Here is an 11,189-nt window from a genome sequence, read left to right as displayed (position 1 = left end):
GGAATTCCCGCACCTGTGCGACCGCAGAAGTGGCCCGGGGGTCGCAGAAGCGGTAGAGAGTGATGCAGGCCGGAGACGCAGGTGCGATGTTTGTGCCGTACCTACGAGACCAAAGAAGTGGATCCTTGGTCACAGGTGTGACTCCGCAGAAGCGGAGTTTGGTTCGCAGATGCGAAGGCAGGGGCCTGAAGGGGGACCACAAAAGTGTTATTTTTGGCCGTACCTACGGAACTGCAGAAGCAGTCAAGTGGCCGCAGGTGCGATGAACGCTGGGCAGGGGGTTGGTTTTATACGGGATTTTGGCCCACTTTCTTTTATTTTCACTCGATTGGGGCGATTTTTGGAGAGCTTCAAGGGGGAGATTTTCATCAAGCAACACAAGGTAAGTGATTACCACCTATTACAAGTTAAATACATGGTTTGTATATGGATTTAAACATGGAAATTAGTAGAAACTTGGGATTTTGGTAGAAAACCTAGAATTTGGTATTTTTGAATTTTGACCACGAAATTGGACAGGGGATTTGGAATAATTTATATATTTTAGTTCGTGGTATTATGGGTAAAGCTTATCTTTGAAAACTTTCGAAATCCGGGCACGTGGGCCCAAGGGTTTTCTTTGTTGGCTTTTTGAGTGGAGTTGGGAATCATTATAAACTGTTAGATTGTATGTATTGGGGTATATTTTGATTGGTTTGCATGTTATTTGACTATTTTCGAATATTTTGGCTTTAATTGAAGAGTTAGAGAGGCGTTGGAGTCGATTTTGGAACTTCAGAGCGAGGTAAGTCTCCTGTATAACCTTGTGAGGGGGAAACTACCCCTAGGTGATATTCTTTGTTATGTGCAACTAGTTGTGGGTGCTACGTACGCACGAGGTGATGAGAGTCCGTACGTAGGTAAAACATATTTATGTTCGGGTAGACTTAGGACTTTTTCATGAAATAATTGAATTATTTGAACTCATTCTGCTGGCTTGATTAATTAAAGTTATAACTAGATTTGATTTGGAAACAAATATATGTTGTGGCGAGTTATTTGAGAAATAGTAAGGATTATATTCGTTTTGTGTTCATGTACTGTATTGTAAACTTATGTCTCGTAATTTGGTAACTTCCTTCTTTTCTTATGGAGCGGGCCGAACGCCTCGATAGTATATAGATGCATCTATAGTTCGTGCCGCACGACCTTCGGCAGTGTACACATTATTCTGGATCGAGCCGAACGACCTCGACAGAATCGTGCCTTATATCGCTATTAGTCCGAATATTCACGAGATAAACCTTTCACTGATGCCCCACATTTTATGGTATTCCTTATTTATTTAAAAATGACACTTAACATTTTCTGAGCTATCAAGGTAGTAAATTCATGCTTTAAAAGAAGTAATTGAAAGATTATGTAACTTACAGATTTACCCCATCATTGCCGTATGCTTCATATATGCTCATGCTTTATTATATTGTTTTATTGGACCTTTAGTAAGTGTCGATGTCGACCCCTCGTTACTACTTCTCCGGGGTTATGCTAGACACTTACTGGGTACGCGTTGATTTATGTACTCATGCTGCACTTCAGCACTAAATGTGCTGGATCTGACAGGTTCATTTGATGATAACCTTGGCGCGTGGGCGCACCTGTTGAGGAGACTTTATATGAGCTGCATTCCAGGCTACGCATCGTAGTCCACCGAGTCTCGATTGTACTCTTTATTTTATTCTGTCTTACTACATTCGGGACATATGTTGTATTATTATTGTACTCCTTAGAAAATGCTCATGCATTTGTGACATCGGGTTTTAGGGGTTCCTACTGGTTGTTCATAATTGTAGTTCACGTAGTTTTTATCTTTTTACCCTGTAAATTCCATTTTATACTATTTAAGTAATGGATATTTTGATCTCGAAAGTAATAAAATGAGTTAATAAATTGATGAATCAATGTTGGCTTGCCTGACGGAAGCGTTAGGCGCTATCACGACCTATAGTGGATTTTGGGTCGTGACAGCTTGGTATCAGAGCATTAGGTTCACTTGGGTCTCGCGTGTCATGAGCAAGTATAGTAGAGTCTTGCGGATCGTTACGAAGACGTCTGTAATTATCTCCGAGAGGCTACAGGGCTGTTAGGAGTACTTCCCTTCTTGATTTCCTCATCGGGCGATTTGATTCCATTAAGGCTTGTGCCTTTATTTCCTTCCTACTCAATGTTATGTGACACGAAGCGCTTGTTATTAATTGGGCGTCGAGTAGTTATATTGGTACTGCAGATGTGGTGCAAGATGTTTTTCCCTACGTGTTCGGGCAGGCTATTTTTGTCGCCTTGCGAAAGGATGTTCTGTCATTTCAGTTCAGTATTTGTACTTCCTATTATTTTGAGACTATGCACGAATTGCTTTAATGTTCATGAGTTGATATCACATAATTTTGGTGTAATGGTAGGGTACTTGTCTATGTGTCGAGACAATGGCTGACTTGAAAGGAGGATTTTTCAGTGCATGAGTTAGAGGTTCAGCATTTAATTCTAGCAAAGGAAGGGCAATCGGACTATGGATATTTAGGCTTTAGTTGATGGAGTATCGAGACTTGATATTTTTGAGCATGGGGGAATTTTCATTTGTGATGTGGTACCATTGTCCTTATTGGAACGCATTAAGGATTCGTCGGTGTTATGGTCTTCTTTGATTTTTGCCTTCGGACAGGGTGTTATGAAATGGTACCTATGACGCGATTGTCAGAGGTAGTGGTGTGTAGTGGTTCCGAATTGAATTGGTGATTCTAATGTTGATGTCTCGAGAAAGATGATCTTCCAGGAGGTTTAGAGTTGGTAGCAATTTATTAGTTCAGGTACTACAGATATGGAGTTGGTATAAGGCAGCAGTTAGCAGCAAAGTATGAGGGAGCACATGTCGGGAAGTGTCTCACGGTAGGTGAATTACAAACAGGTCAAATATGAACAACAGATATCGAGGAGTTGCTTAAAGGAAATGGTTTAACCGAAGTAAGAGTGGTAGACTAGCATATGGATTATGTGGTAGGATAGCCGCGTGCCTTGAGAAAGTGTAGAACGGTTTGGGAATCATGATGGAAGGTGATTTGGCTTACGAATTTTATTAGGACTGATGGTTACTGTATGAAGAAAGATTGAATATGACAGAAAGGAGTTTACTTGAAATGAAGAGTGGTGTGAATATTTGATTAACGTTTCAGATGCAATATGACTTGAGTTTGGAAGGTATTGTTAAACTTTCAGTTGATGTCAACGGGGAAGGAAAATATTTATACAGCTGGTGGGAAAGCATGGGCTCAGGAGAATTTACTGATTATGTGGTAGTTGTACCCAGTGCAGCGTCGTTGGAAGATGTCGGTAAGGAATTCCACAGGTGAGTGATCTCCTGTGAGAAGAATTAGTGGTTGTGTGATTTTGATGAAGTTTCTACGAAGATTCCAACTTACTACCCAACAGAAGGTCGGGTATGCGATCATGGCCAATAATTTGGAATGTTTCATGAAAAGCTTAACAAAGGATTTCGCGAAATTTGGCAGGTTAAAGGTGCGAGGTCATGGTAATTGGGAAGGAGGAATCCTCGTGGGTTCTGGGTTTATGTAATGGTAGCTTAAAGCTAAGAGGGGGAGCCCCACCATTTACGATTGGATCGCGTGGTTGTCTGCTTGTGCGGTTTTTGGTTTTTGGTGCATTGTTTATGACTAAGGAAAGAAAGCATCAGGCGTAATTCGAGCAAAGAACTTGATGAATGTGTGCTATATTTTGCCTTATCGATTCATGTGTAGGTTTTTGGGAAGACTCAGAGTTTGTGCTTATTGTGGATGTGATGTACGAGGAATAAAATTCACCCGGTTGCTTCTTTGGAAGTGTTCATGTGCTATTAGCGCACTTGAGTTGGGTTATATATTCGGGACCATGTCAGAATGGGTGACTATCCATAGCGGTTCTAATGGGTTCAAGAATGTAAGCGTGATGTTTAAGTATTTTTGGTTTTGTTAGGTGACTGAAGACCGAGATCTTGTAGCAGAGTGTGAAGAATACTCAGGGAATTTTCTATGTTATCATCAGGTCTATGGGGTAGTATTGTAGGAATGGGAGAAATAGCTTCGGACTCGCGGAAGGTCTTGCAGAATGGATGTACCAGTTGGAGATGCTATTGTGCGCTTGAGGAGGGTATGAGACAGTTCATGTGTATCGAGACGATGTGGTCTCGTGATTCGGGTCACTCAGGATGAGTGTTGATTGGGTTTGTTATATTTTTGAATGGAGCTATTATTATTTCTAAGGCAAGTCAAGAGTAAATTGGAAAAAGTTGGGTCAGATAGTAATGGCTTGAACCAACATGATTGTGGAAATGATCAGTTCCTTCGGCGTGTTAGTTATACAGGTGATTTATGGCTGTACATGCGGGCTTGACAGCCGCCGTAATTTGATTGATTTGGGAGGTGTTTGATTCTAATGGTCTTGTTATGTGTAAATGGATCACGACAGAGTTGTGACGGTTTAGACCACAGCTTGAGGTTTGTATTTTCTGCGGTTATGGAAATTCAACTGTGTGTTGCAATGGTTCTTCTGAAATGAGTTAAGTGAAAGGGTTCTTGCCAATGAAGTATTTATTCTACTAGTAGTACATCGATTATGATGAATTCTTGTACTCTCGATTAGCGGCATGATAGGTGCAGTGAGCGGCATAAGAATTGGGAGTTGATGATCAAGGTTGTGGTTCGATGTTGACAAGAATGTCACGAGCTCGGATAAGCAGGGGAGAATTCAGATGTTCAGAGTAAGCTGGCATTTTCTTTAGTGTCACCTGAGAACGACATTCTGTGTAAGAGGCTTTGTGTATTGATTTGCGGATTCTTGATTTGCTTTACAGAATTAATGCAGTTGGTGGTGTGGAGGTGCAGACTTTTCTACCTGGTGCGAAAGGTCATAGGAGAGTACCCCACGAGGAGATTTGTATAAGTGTGACATGTTTGTCACTCGATTGTTAAAGATTGAAACCAAGTACGAGGATTTTTGGTAATATCGTTAATGTGAGAGTTTATGCTAGAAGGCACTCTATTCTTTTGGTTGTGAACTGTGGGAGTTGTTCCGGATTGAGACTACTTGATTATTCACACATGTGTTGTGGTCCCGTGTAGCACGTGGTATTAAATGAGCAAGATGGCTCTCGAGATGCAGGTCATTTATTGCACCTTAGCCGTGCTTGGGCTTTGTTGCGTATGGCGCTATCCGTGTCCCCCAGGTGGTATTTTCGCACTTGGCGTGCTTGTGGTCAATAGTCATTATTTTGTAGGTATAAGCATTATGGCTTGATGGGCATTTCCTTATTTATTGATATGTGTAGAATGGGTGGCACGCTGCCATTGGTAAGTTGTTTGGATCGGGTTACACGCCGCAACAGTATCATGTTTGGATCGGATTGCATGCCGCAATGGTATCAAGTGTGGATCGGGTTGCACGTCGCAATAGTGAGATGTTGAGTACGATTCCCTATATCTATTCTTGTGTATTTTGTTTCTCATTCTCTGAGAAGGGTCCATAGCATTTGTTCGACCGTCATATTCGTTACGCAGGCTGGATAGTTCCTTTCTAGAGTTCGTTTTACCTTATGTATCGCATTCGTGTTTGTAGCTTGCTGGCTTCATATGAGATTTTGGCAGTGTTTGAGATGGCTTATTACCTGAGCAACTTTTACTGGGCGAAACGAGGTTATTGGACCTGGGATAGTGCGATCGGAGTTATGTAGGGTATATTGAAGAGCACATATCGTTATTTAGTTTAGAATGAGGTAATGGTGCTTGCCAGGTGAAGAGACCCCATGATTTATTGTTTTGGTAGATGGTTATTGGTTTCTACATATTTCTGCCATCATGGCAGTATTTCGAAGGTTCGAACAGGACTTATATGCGTCTGAGATGTATTGCGAGCATTAGATTCTTGAGATTCTAGATAGTGTGGTCAGAGGATGCTATTATGAAAACCGACATATGAGGTGCATGGTGTGATTTCAACATAGGTGCATGATCGTGTTTTGGTACAATGTGTGTTGATTGATACGGTGTTAGTTTGGAAGTTGGAATTTGGTTCTAAAGCTTGTTAGCTAAGGTTATAGGGAGGATCTTCAGTATGGCTTGAGCTAATGTGCTCCACTGGGTTGTGGTGGCACGGAAAGGTGCCCAAGGTGTTAAACAGTGATTTTGGACAACTCTACAGCAGTTCTTATCACGTTCGAGGACAAACGTATGTTTAAGTAGGGGAGAATGTAACGACCCAACCGGTTGTTTTGAGCTCTAGCGTGCCGTTCGACGATTTGAGGCCTTGAGTAGCTCCATTTAAGGTATTATGACTTGTACGTGTGATCGGAATTGAACTTCGGGAAGTTCAGAGTTGATTTGGAAAGAAAATTACAATTTTGTAAGCTTTAAATTGGGATAATTGGCTAAGGTTTGACTTTGAGTAAACGAAATCTGAATCAGGATTTGAAGGTTCCAATAGGTTCGTATGATGATTTTGTACTTGGGCATATGTTCAGATTGAGTATCAGATCACCCGGGAGCATTTCAGCGTTTATTATGGAAAGTTAACATTTTGAAAGTTTAAGAATTTTCTAAGTTTGGTTCGGAGTGGGCTTTCGTGTTATCGATGTACGTTAGGGATTCCGATCCTTGGAGTAGTTTTGTATCGTTATTTGTGATATGTGTGCAAAGTTTGGCGTCATTCTGGAATGATTTGATTTGAATCGGATGCGTTCGTCGAAATTTGATAGTTTGAAAGTTAAAGAAGGATTCCGATCGTCGATTCGTAGTTTCGATGTTGTTTGGCGTGATTTGAGGCCTCAACTAAGTTTATAATGTGTTTTGGGACGCGTTGGTATATTTGGTCAAGGTCCCGGGGGCCCCGAGTGGATTCCGAATGGTTAATGGATCGGATTTTGGACTTAAGGAAAAGTTGGAGGATTTTGGTTGCTGGTGCAACCGCTTCTGCGGAAGCTTCATCGCAGAAGCAGCCTCGCATAAGCGAGGCATTGGACCGCATAAGTGGCTAAAAAGGATCTGGGAAGAGGCCGCAGGTGCGAAGGAATTCTAGCACCTACGCGACCGCAGAAGCGGCCCGGGGTCGCAGAAGCAGTGGAGAGTGAGGCAGGCTGGAGACGTAAGTGCGAGGTTTTTGCCGCACCTACGAGACCGCAGAAGCGGATCCTTGGTCGCAGGTGCGACTCCGTAAAAGCAAAGTCTGGTCCGCAAATACGAATGGAGGGGGCTGAAGGGGGACCGCAGAAGCGGTATTTTTGGCCGCACCTACGGAACCGCATATGCGGTCAAGTGAGGTACGATGAATGCTGGGCAGAGAGCTTGGTTTTATACGGGATTTTGGCCCACTTTAATTCATTTTCACTCGGTTGGGGAGATTTTTGGAGAGCTTTAAGGGGGATATTTTTATCAAGCAACACAAGGTAAGTGATTCCCACCTATTACAAGTTAAATACATGGTTTGTATATGGATTTAAACATGGAAATTAGTAGAAACTTGGGATTTTGGTAGAAAACCTAGTGTTTGGTATTTTTGAATTTTGACCACAAAATTGGACAGGGGATTTGGAATAAGTTATATATTTTAGTTCATGGTGTTATAGGTAAAGCTTATCTTCGAAAAGGTTCGGATTCCGGGCACATGGGACCGAGGATTGTCTTTGTTGGCTTTTTGAGCGGAGTTTGGGAATAATTATAAATAGTTAGATAGTACGTATTGGGGTATATTTTGATTGGTTTGCACGTTGTTTGACTAGTTTTAGATCGTTTGGTTTGAATTGAAGAGTTAGAGAGGAGTTGGAGCCAGTTTTGGAACTTCGAAGCGAGGTAAGTCTCCCGTCTAACCTTGTGAGGGGGAAACTACCCCTAGGTGATATTTATTGTTATGTGCAACTAGTTGTGGGTGCTACGTACGCACGAGGTGACGAGAGTTCGTACATAGTTAAAACATGTTTATGTCCGGGTAGACTTAGGACTTTATCATGTAATTGAATTATTTGAACTCGTTCTGCTTGCTTGATTAATTAAAGTAATAACTAAATTTGATTTGGAAATAAATATATGTATAATAGGCCGACCCTTAACACTTTTAATTGTGGCGAGTTATTTGAGAAACGGTAAGGATTATATTCGTTTTGTGCTCATGTACTGTATTGTAAAATTGTGTCTCGTAATTCGGTAACTTTCTTCCTTTATTATGGAACGGGCCGAAAGCCTCGGCAGTATATAGATGCATCTATAGTTCGTGCCGCACGACCCTCGGTTGTGTTCATATTATTCCAGATTGGGCCGAACGACCTCGACAGAATCGTGCGTTATATCGCTATTAGTTCGAATATTCACGAGATAAACCTTCCACCGATGCCCGACATTTTATGGTATTCCTTATTTATTTGATATTGACGCTTGACATTTTCTGAGCTGTAAAGGTAGAATACAAGATTTAGAAATTCACGCTTTAAAAGAAGTAATTGGAAGATTATGTAACTTACAGATTTATCCCATCATTGCCGTATGCTTCATATCTGCTCATGCTTTATTATATTGTTTTATTGGATCTTTAGTAAGTGTCGATGTCGACCCCTTATCACTACTTCTTCAGGGTTATGCTAGATACTTACTGGGTACACGTTGATTTACGTACTCATGCTGCACTTCTGCACTAAATGTGTAGGATCTGATAGGTTCATTTGATGATCACCTTGGCGCATAGGCGCACCTGTTGAGGAGACTTTATGTGAGCTGCATTCCAGGCTACGCATCGCAGTTCACTGAGTCTCCATTGTACTCTTTATTTTGTCTTACTACATTCGGGACATATGTTGTATTATTATTATACTCCTTACAAAATGCTCATGCATTTGTGACACCGGGTTTTAGGGGTTCCTACTGGTTGTTCGTAATTGTAGTTCACGTAGTTTTTATCCTTTTACCCTATAAATTCTATTTTATATTATTTAAGTAATGGAGATTATGATCTCGAAAGTAATAAAATGAGTAAATAAATTGATAAATCAACGTTGGCTTGCCTGATGACGGCATTAGGCGCCATCACGAGCTATAGTGAATTTTGGGTCATGACAGGTTTAGTCAAGAGTTAATCATAATTCTCCGCGGGAACGATACTCTATTCACTATGCGTTTTATCATAATAAGTTTTTGGTGCCATTTCCGGGACTTGGAAATTAGCTACTTGTGTGAGTTAAGCTTTTATTCGTTATTTGTTCAAGTTTTAATTTTTAGTTTCCTTTATTTGTGTTAACACAGGTGCTTTTCTAGAATGCGGAGGAGTAGAAGCACGAACAACCTCCTTCCTCTTGATCCTGAAATAGAATGAACACTTTGTAGGTTAACGAGGGAAGTCAAAGCTAGAACTAGAATAGAAGGAGAGTTAGACATCGTAGTTCAACCACAACCACTAGAGATGGAAGGTAATGAAGAGCGGCTAGTGATAGAAGCCGCAAGGCCTAATCTTGCTAATATGACTCATGCTATTGTGAAGCCTGATATCATGGTTCACTTTGAGCTCAAACAGTACAAGGTATAGCTGATCTAGTCTACAGGACTGTATGTGGGTCTATCTCATGAAGATCCATTATGGCACATTCAGAACCTTTTGGAAATTATGGATACTTACAAGTATCCGATCATTTCCAAGGACTACATCAAACTGACATTGTTTCCCTTTTCACTGCTAGGGGAAGCCAAAGAATGGTTGCAGAAGGATCCCGCGAACTCGATTCACACTTAGGATGATCTAGCACGAAAATTCATAATCAAATGTTTCCCACTAAGAAGACAAAGTCGCTGAGGAGCCAGATTCTTGGGTTTCAACAAGGGGATGGTGAGACTCTTTGTCAAGCTTGGGAAAGATACAAGAAGCTAATCAGAGACTGCCTACATCATTATCAGACTAATGAGGTATTGGGTCATACTTTCGTTGATGGGTTGGACGAGACATCAAAGATGAATCTTGACTCAACTTATGGGGTAGTTGCATGGCAAGGCCGTATAGTGACATCCAGATCATGCTAAACAATTTCACTGCAAATGATAATAACTTGCAAGGAGATGGGGAACCACGAAGAGCAATTAAACAGAAGGCAGCAGGTGTAATTGAGCTTGATGCTTTCTCATCCATGAGAGCAAATATAGTGAAATTAGCAAATCAGATGAATAAAATGACAATGCACCAAGTGCAAATGATGCAATATGTGCAACAGATGTCTACTTACTGCGAGTTATGTGGTGAAGGTCACACAAGTGACATATGTTCCGCGAATCCTGAATCCATCTATTATGTGGGGCAACAAAGTAGAGGTCTGATAAATCAGCATGCACAATATGGGAACACATACAACACAATTTGGAAGAATCAACCTAACTTCTCTTGGGGGTGGGAATTACACGATTCAGAATCAGTATAGACCTCAAGGAAATTATAGCCAACCTCAGAAGCCACCCCAACAAGTTGAGGAGAGAACGAATGACCCGTTAAAGAAGTTTCTTCACAATCAACAACTCATGACCAATTTTAGAAATCTTAAGAGACAAGTTAGGCAATTGGTGGAAAATCAAAATACTAGGAGTGCAAGCGCGCTTCCTAGTGATACAGAAAAGAATCCTCAAGTTAATGCAGTCACAATTAGAAACTGAAGGGAATTGGAAGATGTGACAAAGAATAGAAAAGATAAGCCTATACATGAGGGGGAGTTGATTCCTAAAGCAACGAACTAGTTAAAGATAGATGATTCAAGTTCAGAGCTAGTGGCTGGTGCAAGGCCACCACTGCCTTTCCCCCAAAGTTTGTAGAAGAAGAATGATGATAGTATGTTTAAAAATTTCTCTCTATGTTGAGCCAGGTTCAATTAAATAGTCCATTGGTTTATGTACTTCGTGAAGTTCCAAAATATGCCAAGTACATCAAAGATATAGTGGCTCACAAGAGGAGATTGACTGAATTCGAGATAGTCTCACTTACTGAGGAGTCCATTTCGAGGGTCCAAAACAAGCTTCCTCAAAAGCTTAAGGACTCTGGCAACTTCACCATCCCAATGCAGATTGGTAATGTTGATGTAGGTCGTGATCTTTGTGATTTGGGGGTGAGCATAAATATGATGCCCTTGTCCTTGTTCAAGCATTTGGGTCTGG

At 41.1% G+C, this 11,189-nt stretch overlaps 1 non-coding gene across 1 annotated transcript; it reads right to left on the bottom strand.

Moving 5' to 3' along the window:
• Nucleotides 1-9,842: 9,842 nt before the first annotated feature.
• LOC142180493 (small nucleolar RNA R71) lies at nucleotides 9,843-9,949 on the bottom strand. The gene has a single exon (XR_012709116.1). It is a non-coding gene; the product is annotated as a small nucleolar RNA R71 (small nucleolar RNA).
• Between the last annotated feature and the right edge of the window lie 1,240 nt (nucleotides 9,950-11,189).

This window comes from Nicotiana tabacum, chromosome 4 (assembly GCF_000715075.1).
Source record: "Nicotiana tabacum cultivar K326 chromosome 4, ASM71507v2, whole genome shotgun sequence".
Classification (NCBI taxonomy): Eukaryota; Viridiplantae; Streptophyta; class Magnoliopsida; order Solanales; family Solanaceae; genus Nicotiana; species Nicotiana tabacum.
The sequence above is the reverse complement of the archived record's forward strand: the minus strand, read 5'-3'. Positions and strand labels throughout refer to the sequence as shown.